General features: G+C 42.2%; 2 long non-coding RNA genes across 7 annotated transcripts in view; one reads left to right on the forward strand and one right to left on the reverse strand.

The window, feature by feature from the left end:
* The window catches only part of LOC116356282 (uncharacterized), a 56,930-nt gene that overhangs the window by 16,003 nt on the left and 23,669 nt on the right, over positions 1 to 17,258 (forward strand). For 5 of the 6 annotated variants that reach the window (XR_004204783.1, XR_004204781.1, XR_004204784.1 and 2 more), the window contains one exon: positions 11,034 to 11,054. The exons of the other annotated variant lie outside the window; for it this stretch is intronic. This is a non-coding gene — a long non-coding RNA (uncharacterized LOC116356282). The remainder of the gene's footprint in view (positions 1 to 11,033; positions 11,055 to 17,258) is intronic. 6 annotated transcript variants of the gene reach the window in all.
* LOC116356283 (uncharacterized) overlaps positions 16,527 to 17,258 on the reverse strand; it is a 2,942-nt gene continuing 2,210 nt past the window's right edge. Inside the window, exon 2 of the long non-coding RNA XR_004204786.1 lies at positions 16,527 to 17,258. This exon is cut by the window's right edge and continues 1,932 nt beyond it. This is a non-coding gene — a long non-coding RNA (uncharacterized LOC116356283).

Genomic DNA, 17,258 nt, shown 5'->3' on the forward strand with positions numbered 1-17,258 from the left:
AATATAGAGACTGGCACCTCTGTGGCAGCCTGGTAAGGCTCTCTCTCTCTCTGAGTCTCTTCAGCGTCCCCTCGTTTGGCTCTCACACATTGTGCCATTCAGCCCTAGACCGTATATTCACCCTGTTCTGAGACTAGGCAGACTGCTATTGTGTGCGCAAGCTCATTTGAATAGCCTTCAGTATTTTGTGTGAGCAAGTCAGGGCTATTTGCATTTGTCACAAAGGTTTACAGGTCAATTGAGGCAGGCTAGAAAAATCACACATGCCAAGGAGAGTGTTTTTCTCCTCTCTCCCTCCATCTTTCTCTCCCTCCCTCACTCTCTCTCTCACTCCATCTTTCTCTCCATCTCTCTCTCTCTCTCTCTTTCTCCCTCCTTCCCTCTCTCTCTCTCTCTCTCCCTCCCTCACTCTCTCTCCTCCATCTTTCTCTCCATCTCTCTCTCTCTCCCTCCTTCCCTCTCTCTCTGTCTCTCTCTCCCTCCTTCCCTCTCTCTGTCTCTCTCCCTCCCTCTCTCTCTTTCTCCCTCCATCTTTCTCTCCATCTCTCTCTCTCTCCCTCCTTCCCTCTCTCTCTCTCTCTCTCTCACTATCTCTCTCTCTCCCTCCATCTTTCTCTCCATCTCTCTCTCTCCACCTTCCATCTCTCTCTGTCTCTCTCTCGCTCTGTTGATTATATAGAGCTAAGGGTTTGAAATACTTTTGTTGGCATCCAGGGTGCCAGCTGGGGATCAGTTAGTGGAGAGAGAGGTGTGCGGTGTGCCAGCCTTCCATTCCTGCCCTGTTGGCTGACAGACAGACAGACAGACCACAGACAGGCTGGACATGGTGGGTGAGGGAGGCTGGTGCCAGGCCAGCAAACCAAGACAGCACTCAGACAAACACAACTAATCCCTTTAATTTGCCAAGCTCTATGGGCTCCCTATTGTGTGTTGCTAGTGTGTGAGTGCATGTGCATGCATGTGTGTGTGCGTGCATGCAAGTGCGTGTCGCATGTGCGCATGGGGATGCCAGTCTCTGAGAACTTTTTTGAGCGTGGCCGGGACCTCATACACAAGGGTTGATATGTTTTTTTGGGTGTGCTGGTGTGTTGTACTTCTTCTGTCTGCTGCAGTGCAGCCCGATAGAACCCATATAGTGAAGAAACAGTGTGCTCTGTTTCACATGGTGTGTTGACAGGATAGGGGTGTGTCTGTCTCCAGCACTGTGCTGTACGCTGCACTGTGCTGTACTGTGCTGTACTGTGCTGTGCAGCGTGTTTGTCGTCAGTGTGTGCGTGTGTGTGTGTGTTCGTCAGTTGGTGGATGATGCTGACAAGGACGATGTGACGTCTTCTCAGCAGACAGTGTGACAGTGGGAGCTAGGGCTGGGAATTACCAGGGTCCTCTCAATTCTCACGATTATATGTATTGCAATACAATATTGTGATTTTATAGCGATTTGATGTTCCAAACATATTACTCACCATGTTACTCAAAATGATCACAAGATCGGTGAGCAAAAATCCCAGAACCACACGGGGGGATCTAGTGAATGACCTGCAGAGAGCTGGGACCAAAGTAACAAAGCCTACCATCAGTAACACACTACGCCGCCAGGGACTCAAATCCTGCAGTGCCAGACGTGTCCCCCTGCTTAAGCCAGTACATGTCCAGGCCCATCTGAAGTTTTCTAGAGAGCATTTGGATGATCCAGAAGAATATTGGGAGAATGTCATATGGTCAGATGAAACCAAAATATAACTTTTTGCATCTAAAGAACACCATACCTACTGTGAAGCATGGGGGTGGAAACATCATACTTTGGGGCTGTTTTTCTGCAAAGGGACCAGGACGACTGATCCGTGTAAAGGAAAGAATGAATGGGGCCATGTATCGTGAGATTTTGAGTGAAAACCTCCTTCCATCAGCAAAGGCATTGAAGATGAAACATGGCTGGGTCTTTCAGCATGACAATGATCCCAAACACACCATCCGGGAAACGAAGGAGTGGCTTCATAAGAAGCATTTCAAGGTCCTGGAGTGGCCTAGCCAGTCTCCAGATCTCAACCCCATAGAAAATCTTTGGAGGGAGTTGAAAGTCCGTGTTGCCTAGCAACAGCCCCAAAACATCACTGCTCTAGAGGATATCTGCATGGAGGAATGGGCCAAAATACCAGCAACAGTGTGTGAAAACCTTGTGAAGACTTACAGAAAACATTTGACCTCTGTCATTGCCAACAAAGGGTATATAACAAAGTATTGAGATAAACTTTTGTTATTGACCAAATACGTATTTTCCACCATAATTTGCAAATAAATTTATTTAAAATCCTACAATGTGATTTTCTGGAATTTTTCCCCCATTTTGTCTGTCATACACGCCTCTCTCATATTTTTAAGTGGGAGAACTTGCACAATTGGTGGCTGACTAAATACTTTTTTGCCCCACTGTATATTCCAAATGGTGACATTTGCGCGATCGGTTTTCTATTGCTCATTTTCACGTCACATCAGTGATATAATTTCACCGTGTAGGACTGTGGGTCAATTAACCTTGTCAGAGTGGGCGCCCTGATTCTTGTTGTGAGCTAGGCAGGCAACTGCCTGGGAAGGTCTCCCACTCAGAAGTACAATATGGGGAGGGGGCGGAGGTAGGTTGACCTCAGATCTCCCCACTGGAACGCCGAGGTAGGGGAGCAGGGGAATCTATCAAATAGTGCACCTCTAACTTTGTACAGAACTAATGCAATTAGTGTTTGTGTGTTTCTTGTTTGAAGTAATAATCAGGTTCTCTTCTTTATAACTGTGTTATTCTATTGTGTGAAGTAGGATTTGTGCAATTTAGTTTTATTTGTGTGTTTGTTGTTAGCAATAGGGTAATAGTGTAATAATTTGATTATATCTTTTATTTGTATTTATATACAACTTTTTTTACTGTTTATATTTGTCTTAGTTACTTCTTTTTGATATTTAAGAGTCTTATTTGTGTATATATATTTATATAGTTTTAAGTGTTATGATTATGTATTTGTGTGGTTCCAAATGTCTGAATAATTTAATTCACTCTGGTCTTGGTCTTGAATCGGTCTGGCTTTAGGTGGTCTCGAATATAACACAGCCTTTAGCTATTAACCCCAGTTATTCCTCATTATCTGAACTTGGCTGGGGCATGAGGACAGGGTAACCCAGGTAATCTTTACTACACCACCTCGTTCCCTTCCTACCCCTGGCCGGCACATGATGGCACTCGATGCCAGACCCACCCCTCCCTCTCTCACTCCCTTTCTCCTCCTCCCTCCCTTCGCCGCAGGCAGACTCAGGCATGGGATCTCCATCTGTACACAAAGGAGCCTCCTCTATCTGCATACGCTGCACATAAAAGAGCCTTTTGTCATGGGCTCTGCACACATGACCGTCCTCCTTTCACCCCCTGGAAAAAAATACCAATCTCTCTCTCCGTCAACCAACTCCACCCCCAATCGTCCCCAGCCCCCCAACCCCACTCCCTCCCTGCCAGAGTTACGTCTGCAGCAGAAATGATTAAACACTCACTTTTTTTAAATAAAGAGATGCATAAGTGAGCTATACCTCCCTTATTACTGTTAAGTGATTTTCAAGTTTTTATTTTCGAGATGCTAGTCAAGTCTCAATTTCTCGCTATGTACATTTCAAGTTTTGCTCTCTCGCTCCCCCCTCTTTCTCTCTTGCTCTCTCACTCTCCCTATCTCTCAGTTTATCTCTATATATCTCACACTCTCTCTCTCTCTCCTTGGCCCTTGTTGTGTGCAGCACTCACAGTAAGTCACAGTGAACTACAGCATCTGCTGTCCTGAAATATGAATGCGCTCTAGTTTTTGTCTCTCCTCCTCTCCCGTCTCTGACATTTAAGTGAACTGAATGGGCATTAGTGTTTGGTACCATGCCCAGTTATCACCCCCATTACTGTGGCAAAAGGCACACTTGGGATTGCAGACTGTCTGAGAGCTGCTGGTTTTCACACTGTCATTGTGGAGCCGTCTATCTTTTCACCCTCCTGTCCTGTAGTTGTGAGAGCTGAAGAAACAGCAAATTGGTATGAGCCTGTCAGAAAGGAAGAGAGTTAGTGCCACTATGAGCCTCTGCCGTCTGCACTCTATGCTCCAATGGGCTTTATTGAACAGGTCTCGACGCGGATCTGACCTGATAAAGACCTAAGGATTCAAATCGTCAAAGTACATTGGAGCATTGGAGTCTCTCTTTACATTTTACTGAGCATATATGTTTTGATCTCCGGCACTTGCTTTAAAAACATTGAATGTATGTAATACTGCATATTTCATTTGGTCCTATACTTGATGTAAACATGGCCATTCAGCAAAGGTGCTTTCCTGCAGTTTCCTGAGTCCAATGAGCTGGATTTCTCAAGAATTGAATCCAATGGATATCTGCCATTTTGGCAGTGAATGATGACAGATAGATATTCCGTTGGGGAAGAGTCAGAGTCAGTTGGGGAGGGGTAGAGAGTGTAAGTAAGGAGACCGTGGGGACACACGCACACTGTTAAGTGCATGGGCCATAAAAATGCTCTCCTCAGCAGTTCCTCCGAAACACTGCACTGATGCCTTCGCTTTCTGTCCAAATAAGTGTGGATTTTGGAACGCTCCTCCAGCCCATCTTGCTGTCACTGCACAGCTGGTGCCGGAGCTGTGCCATGCAGGAGTGGAACTGTTTTCCGTACAAACAGTGCCATGTCCCCTCCCTGACCCCTGTGTGGTGTGAGAGGTCAGGGGCTGCCATGTAGCCGACTGGGATAGCCTGTCCACACCTCTACCCACACCCTGATGGGAGGGCCAAGGAGTCATCTTCTTTCCGTCACAGACAGTCAGATAGACAGACAGACAGACAGATGGCAGACATACAGACAGACAGGTCTGCCGGGGTATGAGTGGTTTAGTTCACACTGGGTGTATGTCTAGTGGGTTAATTTATAGTGTGAGACAAATTACAGGGATTGAAAATTACAGACGTGTTTTTTTTTACACCCATATTTAGTTTTTTTCTTACACCCATGCAGATTGCCGCACAGAAATTGTACACCGCTGGACCGTGATGCTGAATGTTATGCTCTTTTTTAATTGACCATTATATTATTTCACAAGAAAAAAAGAAAAAAGTACTTTGATGTCACGCAATAGCCCAGTAGTTAATAACAAACACTCCGTTCGTTGAATTGCTCACCAAAACATTGCCACGTTGTCAAGTTTCCTCACTCATCCAACCGTACAGGCATGTGCACAGATAGGGCTCTACCTTTGCAGAGCACATGCCCCTTTCCCTTCCAGACTCCAAAGTGCCCTTTTGGTTGGTGGTATAACTCTACCCCCCCCCCCTCCCCTCCCCACACACACACACACAATTTTTTTTTTTGAAGCCAGTCGCACCTGGACTGGCAATTTTAAAAACATTACAATGCATTCATTACAGAATTCACAACACACTAAGTGTGTTCCCTCAGGCCCATACTCCACTACCACTTATCTACAACATAAAATCAATGTGTACGTGTGTGTATAGTGCGTGTGTTATCATGTGTGTGTATGCATGTGTCTGTGCCTATGTTTGTGTCTCTTCACAGTCCCCGCTGTTCCATAAAGTGTTTTTTTAATCTGTTTATAAAATCTGATTCTACTGCTTGCATCATTTACCTGATGTGGAATAGAGTTTAATGTAGTACTGGCTCTATGTAATACTGTGCGCCTCCCATAGTCTGTGCTGGACTTGGGGACTGTGAAGAGACCTCTGGTGGCTTGTCTTGTGGGGTATGCATGGGTGTCTGAGCTATGTGCTAGTATTTTAAACAGACAGCTCGGTAACTTCAGCTTATCAACACCTCTTACAAAAACAAGTAATGAGGAAGTCAATCTCTCTTCCACTTTGAACCATGAGAGATTGACATGCATGTCATTAATGTTAGCTCACAGTGTACTTTTAAGGGCCAGTCGGGCTGCCCTGTTCTGAGCCAACTGCAATTTTCCCAAGTTCCTCTTTGTGGCACCTGACCACACGACTGAACAGTAGTCTAGGTGCGACAAAACTAGGGACTGTAGGAAGTGCCTTGTTGATAGTGTTGTTAAGAAGGCAGGGTAGCGCTTTATTATAGACAGACTTCTCCCCATCTTAGCTACTGGTGTATCAATATGTTTTGACCATGACCATGACAGTCACCTCAACCTGCTCAATTTCCACATTATTCATTACGAGATGTAGTTGAGGTTTAGGGTTTAGTGAATGATTTTTCCCAAATACAATGCTTTTAGTTTTGGAAATATTTAGGACTAACTTATTCCTTGCTGCCCATTCCGAAACTAACTGCAGTTCTTTGTTAAGTGTTGCAGTCATTTCAGTCCCTGTGGTAGCTGACGTATATAGTGTTGAGTCATCCGCATACACAGACACACCGGCCTTACTCAAAGCCAGTGGCATGCCGTTAGTAAAGGTTGAAAATGTTCAATAGCGACCTCCATTTGAGACTGCCGAGCCAGCTAGGCTAGCTGGGCTTCCGTGTTTCTCCCTCTCTGTGGAATCTGGAGGGATCCCGGGACAGAAAGCAGCGCTCACAGCAACTATGCCCAACAGAGCAGCAGGATCCAACATAAAACAAAAGTATATAAAAACACTGTCAGCTTTTAGGGCGGCAGGGTAGCCTAGTGGTTAGAGTGTTGGATTAGTAACCAAAAGGTTGCAAGTTCATATCCCGAGCTGACAAGTTACAAATCTGTCATTCTGCCCCTGAACAGGCAGTTAACCCACTGATCCTAGGCCGTCATTGGAAATAAGAATTTGTTCTTAACTGACTTGCCTAGTTAAATAAAGGTACAAAAAAACAACAACAAACAGACTTTGAGCTCAGGTGATGTCTGTTTGGCTAGAGCATTTCTCACAATTTTCTATTCATTTTCTCTCATTATTTAAGCACGGCTAAGGGCTGTTCTTACACACGACGCAACACAGAGTGCCTGGATACAGCCCTTAACCGTGGTATATTGGCCATATATCACAAACCCCCGAGGAGCATTATTGCTATTATAAACTGTTTCAAACATAATTAGAGCAGTAAAAATAAATGTTTCGTCATACCCGTGGTATACGGTCTGATATACCATGGCTTTCAGCCAATCAGAATTCAGGGCTCAAACCACCCAGTTTATAGTTAGGGATAGTGTAGAGCAGCAGCTGCATACCTGGAGTGACCTCATCAAAGGTTCAGCCAGGTAGAATACATGATAGTGGCAACAAATGGAGTTAAGTTGGAAATAGGAATGGTAGGCTACATTCACTGGTTGAATGGGCAAGACAAAACATTGAAGTGAATTTGAACAGGGCATGGTAATAGGTGCCAGGCCAAGAACTGCAACACTGCTGGGTTTTTCACCCTCAACAGTGTCCCGTGTGTATCAAGAATGGTCCACCACCCAAAGGACATCCAGCCAACTTGACATAACTGTGGGAAGCATTGGAGTCAACATGTGGAATGCTTTCGACACCTTGTAGGTTCCATGCCCTGACGAATTGAGGCTCAATATTAGAAAAGTTGTTCCTAATGTTTTGTACACTCAGTGTATGTAACCTATTGATTTTATGCAATGAAATATTAAAAGTAATAATTGCTCAACAAGTCTGGGACAGCGGTTGCGGGAACTTTTTTGGGTGTGCCCTCTTGTTTGAGCACATGCCTCCCCCAAAAAGTCTGTGCACCCCGCCCTGCAACAGTCATTTCGGGATCTACAGTGTTTGCCTGGTACAGAAATGAAATGTCAAATTCATTCTGATCCATTTCAACTGTGATTTTCTCCTCAATGAAATGAGCTCATTCTGGAGGTGTTGTTAAACACTGGAGGAGTGTTACTGCTGTAATTCATCCCACTGCCACAGTGGCATCGCCACTACTGTTAGACCAGCAGCTGACAGAAACATTAATGAAACCGCAACGGCACCTCTTAACTGGACCTGCTGCTGCGACACAGTTTCATATGCTGTGTTAGTGCCACTGTGTTAGTTCCACAGTCTTAGTTCCACCCCCCCCCCCCCCCATGTAATAAAGCCACGTCAGATTAAGACAGTGGCAATGTATCTGCCAGACAGTGAGCGATTTAGGTTTGGTTAGTGTTCTAAGTAGACAGGAAGCACAGTCTGTGTGTTAAGATATGGAGAAAGAGCATGCAGAGTGTATGTGTGTTAAGAGGTGTGTGTTGTGAAGCAGAGACAGCAAACAGGGAGTGTGTGTGTGACTGAAATAGAGAAAAGGCACATGGAGAGTGTGTAAAGAAGCTGGAGAGAGAGTGCTAGTAGCAGCCATTGGGCGCCTAAGGTTCGGCTGGTTGCCGGGAAATCCTCTCGGAGTCCTCTCGGCCCTGTCCATATGCCCGGCAAAGGTGCTGTGACATGGCAAAGAGTGGTCCTTGTTCTCGGTAGTGGCGGGCAGAATTTCCCCCACAGCACCATTCTAATGCCAGGCTCGCCCGCTCTTAGCTTGGCACAGGGGAATAATGAAAGCGAGTGGCCCAGGCTGTAGCCTGTGTGAAGGGTGTACTAGCAGCTAGCAGACCTCTCCTCAGAGGGGGAGCTCAGTGATGTAGGAGACCATGGTTCCAGACACATACCGGCTGGTTGTAGTGGTGGTCAAGCATGGAGGGAAAGGAGACCATGGTTCCAGACACATACCGGCTGGTTGTAGTGGTGGTCAAGCATGGAGGGAAAGGAGACCATGGTTCCAGACACATACCGGCTGGTTGTAGTGGTGGTCAAGCATGGAGGGAAAGGAGACCATGGTTCCAGACACATACCGGCTGGTTGTAGTGGTGGTCAAGCATGGAGGGAAAGGAGACCATGGTTCCAGACACATACCGGCTGGTTGTAGTGGTGGTCAAGCATGGAGGGAAAGGAGACCATGGTTCCAGACACATACCGGCTGGTTGTAGTGGTGGTCAAGCATGGAGGGAAAGGAGACCATGGTTCCAGATACATACCGGCTGGTTGTAGTTGTGGTCAAGCATGGAGGGAAAGGAGACCATGGTTCCAGACACATACCGGCTGGTTGTAGTGGTGGTCAAGCATGGAGGGAAAGGAGACCATGGTTCCAGACACATACCGGCTGGTTGTAGTGGTGGTCAAGCATGGAGGGAAAGGAGACCATGGTTCCAGATACATACCGGCTGGTTGTAGTGGTGGTCAAGCATGGAGGGAAAGGAGACCATGGTTCCAGACACATACCGGCTGGTTGTAGTGGTGGTCAAGCATGGAGGGAAAGGAGACCATGGTTCCAGACACATACCGGCTGGTTGTAGTGGTGGTCAAGCATGGAGGGAAAGGAGACCATGGTTCCAGACACATACCGGCTGGTTGTAGTGGTGGTCAAGCATGGGGGGAAAGGAGACCATGGTTCCAGACACATACCGGCTGGTTGTAGTGGTGGTAAAGCATGGAGGGAAAGGAGACCATGGTTTCAGATACATACCGGCTGGTTGTAGTGGTGGTCAAGCATGGAGGGAAAGGAGACCATGGTTCCAGATACATACCGGCTGGTTGTAGTGGTGGTCAAGCATGGAGGGAAAGGAGACCATGGTTCCAGACACATACCGGCTGGTTGTAGTGGTGGTCAAGCATGGAGGGAAAGGAGACCATGGTTCCAGACACATACCGGCTGGTTGTAGTGGTGGTCAAGCATGGAGGGAAAGGAGACCATGGTTCCAGACACATACCGGCTGGTTGTAGTGGTGGTCAAGCATGGAGGGAACGGAGACCATGGTTCCAGACACATACCGGCTGGTTGTAGTGGTGGTCAAGCATGGAGGGAAAGGAGACCATGGTTCCAGACACATACCGGCTGGTTGTAGTGGTGGTAAAGCATGGAGGGAAAGGAGACCATGGTTCCAGACACATACCGGCTGGTTGTAGTGGTGGTAAAGCATGGAGGGAAAGGAGACCATGGTTCCAGACACATACCGGCTGGTTGTAGTGGTGGTAAAGCATGGAGGGAAAGGAGACCATGGTTCCAGACACATACCGGCTGGTTGTAGTGGTGGTAAAGCATGGAGGGAAAGGAGAATTTACTTTTTATTGTTATGCTTCAACAGATCAGGAGAATTTCTCTTTTTGCTTTTCTGTTGGTGTTTGTTCTTCGAATCTATGTATTTTACCGTAAGTTAAGGTTAGTTGATTTTTCTTTGTAAGAGTGTGCATTGTCTTTGAATAATGCATTTTTATATGTGTTGTTGCGTCATGTCAACGATGATCACTGATCAATGTTTAGATTTAGCTGAGAATGGGCAACAAGGCCCAATATAATGGTCCCTTGATGTTATTCAAAAGGCATATTTCAAATCATATGAGCTTAAATCATTAGCGTTTAATCAGATAAAATAACAATGTAATCTTCATTGTGAAAACCTTACTCATGTCTATCCATTTCAGTGTAATACTGTAGAATTTAACATGCAACTTAATTTAGAAAAGGCTGCATAGGTCATTTTTCAATTTGAATTTCCTGTCAACCTTTCTGCTCAAGGTCAAGATAAATTCACTTTGAACCTACCCCCTAATATGTTATAGCCTTTTTTATGTTGAGGAGCTCTGACCTTTGCTATAGTGGTGTTGTTGCTATACTTAGACTGTACTGTCCACACAATATCGGCTTCCTGAAGGGCCATGAGGAGGGTCATGTCTAGATGGTATACAGCTTTTGTCATTTTAGCTAACCCCTTTCCTAACCTTAACCTAATTCTCCTAACCTGCTACGTTAATTCTCCCGACCTGCTGCGTAAGTTCTCCTAACCTGCTACGAAAAATCCATTTTGACAAAAGCTTTATCTCTTCTGGACAAAACGCATAAGGAGTCGTCCCTACAATCTGGGTGTTTCCCGCTTCTGAAGGTTGTCCATTTTGAGATCTGATATCGGATGGGATCCATTTTGTTTTGCAAGCTCTCAAGCAGAATCTTTCTCTCTCTCTCTCTCTCTCTCTCTCTCCCTCCCTCCCTCTCTCCCTCTTTCTCCCTTTCTCTTTCATTGTCTTCTCAGAATCCGGTGAGGCACAGCAAGGTGAGTTTAGCTCTGATGGAATATCCTATCTATTTGTCTTTGCTCTTACATGTTGAAGGCCATATACTGTACATTCGGGTCACTGTTTATTTGTGTTATTATTATTATGTTTCATTTCACATAATATGTATGTAAGTTGTGAAGTTATGTATTAGAGTCCCTCCCTATTAGCTTTTGATGAAAGTTTTTGCGTACAGAGGTGACTAAAGACAGCGAGAACCAGCCAAATGCAACAGAAGTTGGATGATAAAAGGACAATCATTTATTTGTGTAATAGTGTAAGTACTTACATATGATATAGATGTAACAAAAAATGACTTATCTTGAATATTCCCCTACAAACCAATGGTAAAATAGTTTAAAGTATTTGAATGACTGAACTCTGAAGTACTCTATGCATGAAAGCAATTTATAAGCTCATATTGAATCATGAATCTTCATGAATCTTGAATCTTGTACTTTATTCCAAAATACCTTGACCTTGACCTTTCATTGGAAACTTCAAGTTTATGAAAAGCATCGTTGTCTAAAGAAAACATCAATACATGATTTGATTATCACATAGCTCATTACTTAATGACTGCCAGCATATTGGTTTGCTGGAATTTCACAGATCAATAAATTCAGATATAAAGATGTAGATGTTAAAGTGTTAAATGTTTTTGATAAAATGTTAATACATTTTGCAGTAGTAAGTGAATACATATCATTTGCAGCCTTGCTAACCATATCAAATGATACTGTGCAGTTCATTTTCATAAATCCAATGATTATTTGTACTTGTAAATATTGTATTTCAATAAAAAAGGAGTGTTACTCGTTGCTTTGCAGGCGCATTGGAAATGTGAAACAGGTGAAATAGATGAGTCCTACTTTGCCTGAAGGGTGCGCAAGGAGCTTCTTTCCTTTGAATAAATGTTTTATAGGAAAATATACTATTTTGAAAATGTGCTTTTCAAAATCCCTGTTCAATATAATAAGTGTAAATCATTTGTTCTCATCCTTTTTGCAATTCCAATCATGGGAATATTCTCAGCCTTTTTGTTGGCAGGCAAATAAATAATGACTTACAATTTAGCTTTAAAAATATATATATAAACCACAATGTGTTATTATTACACAATGATGAAGCGGATTTGAATTGTTCATGTGCTTGGCAAATTTAAACAGTTTATTTTGTATAGCCCAATTTAAGTTAGGAGTAATTTCTTCTTACCCGATTGATATTCACTCCTATTTTGTGATATCAATTACTATCTAATCAATATATGTACAATTATGTATTCATTCCGTATTAATCATATAGTAAATCTAAGGTATTTGTGGTAAAAAGTGACGCATTTTGATATTGAGTCAGTACAACCTATATTATTATTACTGTATTGATATTTTTTCCAATTGCCTCTGGCCCTTCATTATAAATGTATTCGAAATTGTATTGTCATTAGAAAGACATTATCACTCATTTTCAATTCAAATATATGGATACTATACTTTTATAATGTTATTGTGGACTGTGAACCCATTTAAAAAATACAAAAATATATGTGACTAAAAGTTAACCCAAAATGATAATACCACATTCTTGTTAGTGATAAAAAAAATCAAATGATTTAGTAACAGTGTTCTTCATGCCTCGTTTGTAAAAAAAAAAAAAAAATCCAGAAGTCATTGAATTAGTTGTGAAAATATATATTTTTTTAAGTTACACTTCAGGGGTGTCGGGGAAGGGAAATATTTCAAAATTGCACTTTTCTTTAACGTTGTATAATATTCAAGTGTAAACATGTAAAGCACATACCCGTCTAATTTTTAAACATCACCATCACCATATTTTACTCAGACCCATAATATTCACATTTTGTATTTGTTTTTCATCAGAAAATGTTATCATGACATTATGAGTGATTGCATATTATGGACACCCAATGAAATGAAACAATGTCCATTTAGTTTCAATCCTTTTGATTTGAGCCTTCATTTTGACAGAGAGTAATGCTGAGACCAACGTCTATTTTACAGATGAGCCCTGTATACACATCAATACACATCAATATTCATATCAATACATGAAAGCAAAACAAAATCATAGAAAACAAAACATATTATTCAGTAAAAAAGGTCCTCAAATCAGCCTTTTGAGAGGCACCATTTCATCCAGCTTTAAGAGAGGTCTTGGAGATGATATTCCTACAAGCAAATTGCAACAAAAAAAAAAAAACGAAAATTAGATGTAGTTAAATTCAGTGAAGATGGAAGGGATCTTTAGAATTAGCCATCCCTGAGACCCGGTCTAGTATCTTGTACATCTGTAATGAATATGTAGGTTTACTCTGTCAGGACATATAGGGTTAAGTCAACTTTCACTTGTGCACATAGACTCAATTCATTTGTCACCCACTCAATACATACGTGTTAATTGAAGACAGAATGTGTGAAAAAAAAAGCATGGGCTGTTGAAGGAGTGTATCATATCGTGGTAGTTCTATCCAGGGTATCAACACTGGAAGTCTTCTGTCCACCATTTTGTGATCAGAACTTTATCTAAATGCCCCCATTTTATGTGCTGTGGAACACTTGCAGCGCAGTAATACGTCCGGTCATTTTGAGGGACTACTTCTATTGAATCTATTGTTGTATAGGGTATAATGATTCATGAACATTGTGAAATGACACGTCACACACACAGACACACATTAGCTAATCATAAATACTTTTGAAAGGACATGCCCGATTTCAAGTTCAAAAGTTTCCCATATTTTAATTCTCGTTTTAATTCTCACTACAAAACAAATGATTACAACTATTTGTAATTCAGAATTGATACTCAGTAATTGCAGTGATTGTTTTTTCAAGTTTGTATAGATAAGAACACGTATTGCTCATTTTTTCCAGGCAATGTTGCACCCACCCCTTCCACTCTCTTCTAGTGTGTCCGTTTTGTGTGTTATCCAAACACATAGACAGAAAGGGAGAGTGGCGGTCACACTCTGCTGCCTGAAGTGACAGTCCAGAGGTCAGAGGTCATGGGGTGTTAATAACACGTGATGTGTAGACCCTGTGAGTGACGTCCCTCAGGGGATAACCCCCTAATCGGCATTAGTTAATGTGTTAGTAATCTTTACCTTCTTAAAGCAAACAGCACTAGGCCCTCAATGGGTCTGCCTGGCCTCCCGTGTAACGCTTTTGACCCCAGGGTCATGGCCTTTGTTCCCTGCTCTATGGGGAGTGCCCTCAGAGGTCTCTGGTGTAATAGAGAAGTTGTTTAGACACGTGCGAGGCTGGAGCAAGACCACCTCATAGACTCACTCGGGCCCCTGTTCCTAGAGTGGGAGACCAAGTCTTTCATCCCTGCGTACGTAGGGCCAGCCGGCATTGTGGTTTGGTGTTATCCTCCTAAATGGCTTCCTTTAAAATATCAATTGTTTCTGTGTTATGTGTCACTGTGTGCGTCTGGTATCCTGAGGCATTGCGGTTCCTGATCCTGCACAGTCAGAAATCTGGGTTTTTACTCCTGTTGGTGACTAATGGGTAAAGGAGTGTAGATCATGTCTGTCTATGGGGAGCTACTGCCCACTGCAATTTCATATTCATCAGACTTCCTTTCCTTTCTGTTTCCTGTGTTTCTAGACACTAAAGAAAAACAAACGGGCTCCTAATTATTTCTTGACTCCCCTCATGTGACCTACATGGAAAATCAAGTGTTAAGTGTGACAGTTTTGAAAAAATGGGTGTACAGTGACTGTTACTCTGTGACTCCTCTTATGTATAAAATGATGGAGCATAAAAAGTTTACGAGTGAGAGAGAAAAAAAACATTTCAATGAGATAAATCAGAAAATGCCACGATTCTAACTTTTGCATAGATTCTTTATTGCATTTAGTTTGAACTTCCCTTGGCCGACACTTTCATTTGAAATGTTCTTTCCTGTGTGTTCAGCAGTGTGCATTTGACAATTACCCATACTCAAGAGAAAGGTTAGAAGTGAGATCTCGATTATGGAATCCAACAGTCTAGATTTGGCACAATCGGGAATTCATTTTACGCCAAAATAACATGTGATTTCTTACACGTTAGTTTGCTGATCATGATAAGATCAAACACTCGTACTATCAAAAGTTATACTTCTGTAGGGCCAGTTAGAAAAAATATTGCAAGAGCTTTTTACCATATATACTAGTGAAACACTACTGGGTTAAAATCTGTCAAATGCAGTTATCTGTACAGGATCTTCATATGCAGTTATTGGATATTATTTTCATTGTTTTGTGATAGATTGAAATTACCCAAGACCACAAAGCAGTTCTCATATTGATTGTGCTTAAAGGCCCAGTGCAGTCAAAAACGAGATTTCCCAGTGTTTTATATATATATATTTCAACACAATGAGGTTGGAATAATACTGTGAAATTGTGAAAATTATGATAATGCCCTTTAGTGTAAAAGCTGTTTGAAAAGACCGCTTGAAATGTCATCCTGTTTTGGTGGGATGGTGTTTTGGCCCTCCATGGTGACATCACCATGTGGTAAATTAGTTAATAGACCAATAAGAAAGACATTTCCAAAAAGCTCGCCTACTCAGACCACTCCCAGACAGTCTTAGCAAAATTCTTGCTTGAGAAATTTACCTTTGCTATTTTTATTTCTTTTTTGGACTATTTTAATTGAAAACAATCACAGTAAGGTACTTAATTGTTACCCAGAAATAATTTGATATTAAGATTTTAAAAAATACTGCATTGGACCTTTAACATTTTATGTTGAATTATGAGTTTGTATTCCAAATACTTCATTACAAATGTATATAACCAGCTTGTCAACTAATAGTTAAAAGACTAGACAGAGACAAAATGTTTGATGATTTTTCCTGGAGTTGCTATGGTTAGCTTTTTGCAAATGTGTAGTATTTGAATACATTTTATCAAGCAAAGTTATGTTTTGAATGTTTCACAATGCTTTACAATTCTGTATGAAGCCTGCAAATGACATGGCGGCTCCGCCATTTTGTTGAACATTTCCTTGGATGGGACTGAGGGACTGAATCTGTATTCTCGCGTTGATTGCCAAGCCACAATAACAGACATGTTAGTTAGTGTTCTACTCTGATCATGTTCTCCTTCACCCTCCTCTCACTGTGTGGATTTGTAGCATTGCAAAGCCTAACCAGGAACATAGCTTTTGATATTCAGTTCATTGGCCATTTTAATCCAAGTTGATATTATCTAAAGTTAATACTGAGTAAGATGCATAGCATATCGTATTTATTAACAATACGGTTCAATAATCCCTTCAAATACTACAGACGGAATAGTTACATTTACCTCCCTGTTCTTCCTCCAAGCTTTTTCCCTGTTGTACTAGAACATCATTTCTTTAATAGCCGTATTGTTTGCCAAAGTTCTTATGCACACCTGTGTACGCTTGCGTTCCTTAAAAAATATCTTAGTTGAAAAATAACTTCATGAAAACCTGCCATGTTAACATTGCTTAATTTATTATTTGAAAAGTGTTTAAAGAAAGCATGGTTGGGGTCATTTACAAATGTAAAACACAAGGTATAGATGAAATAAAACGGCATGTGATTAATTACAGACAAATGCAACCCAAGTAGAGAAGAGGGGAAGCGAGGTAGAGGCACACAGTGGTAGAAAATTGGCAGGCCACCCAAAACCAAAACCCTATCCTCAAGTGAACCCGTTGCAAACTCTTAAGTGCACGCTAAGCTAAATGATAACTGCAGACAGTTCCAAACCAACCACATCTCAAACAGATTCATAGTTACATGTCCATTTCTCTCCTACATCCTCTACAGAACCTGAAGAGGGCATACAATCAAATACACAATCTTAATATACATCTACCGTAGCCACAGTATGTGTCAATGTATATGGTTAAAACCAAAGACGTGGATTTTTCAATTGGCTAAAAACACATGGCGAGATGTGACGTGAGGCTACACTGCTTTGGATAGGGTTCTAGGGATCTACTGTAGCTCAGGCCGACACATCCAACCCAGTGTATCTCGTTTTTAAAAAGAAGACTGTAAAGACTGCTAATAACGCCCTAACTCAGCTGGACCATTTCTTCAGTAAGTAAACACAAAGAGTGTTTTTTTTTTTTGTCCCTGCTAGCGGCAGGTCCATTGAATGTAGCCACCTGTGTCTTATTGAACCTTGTTGTGAAGCGAGGCGGAGAGGAGAGGGG

Source organism: Oncorhynchus kisutch, linkage group LG22 (genome assembly GCF_002021735.2).
Source record: "Oncorhynchus kisutch isolate 150728-3 linkage group LG22, Okis_V2, whole genome shotgun sequence".
In the NCBI taxonomy this organism is placed as follows: domain Eukaryota; kingdom Metazoa; phylum Chordata; class Actinopteri; order Salmoniformes; family Salmonidae; genus Oncorhynchus; species Oncorhynchus kisutch.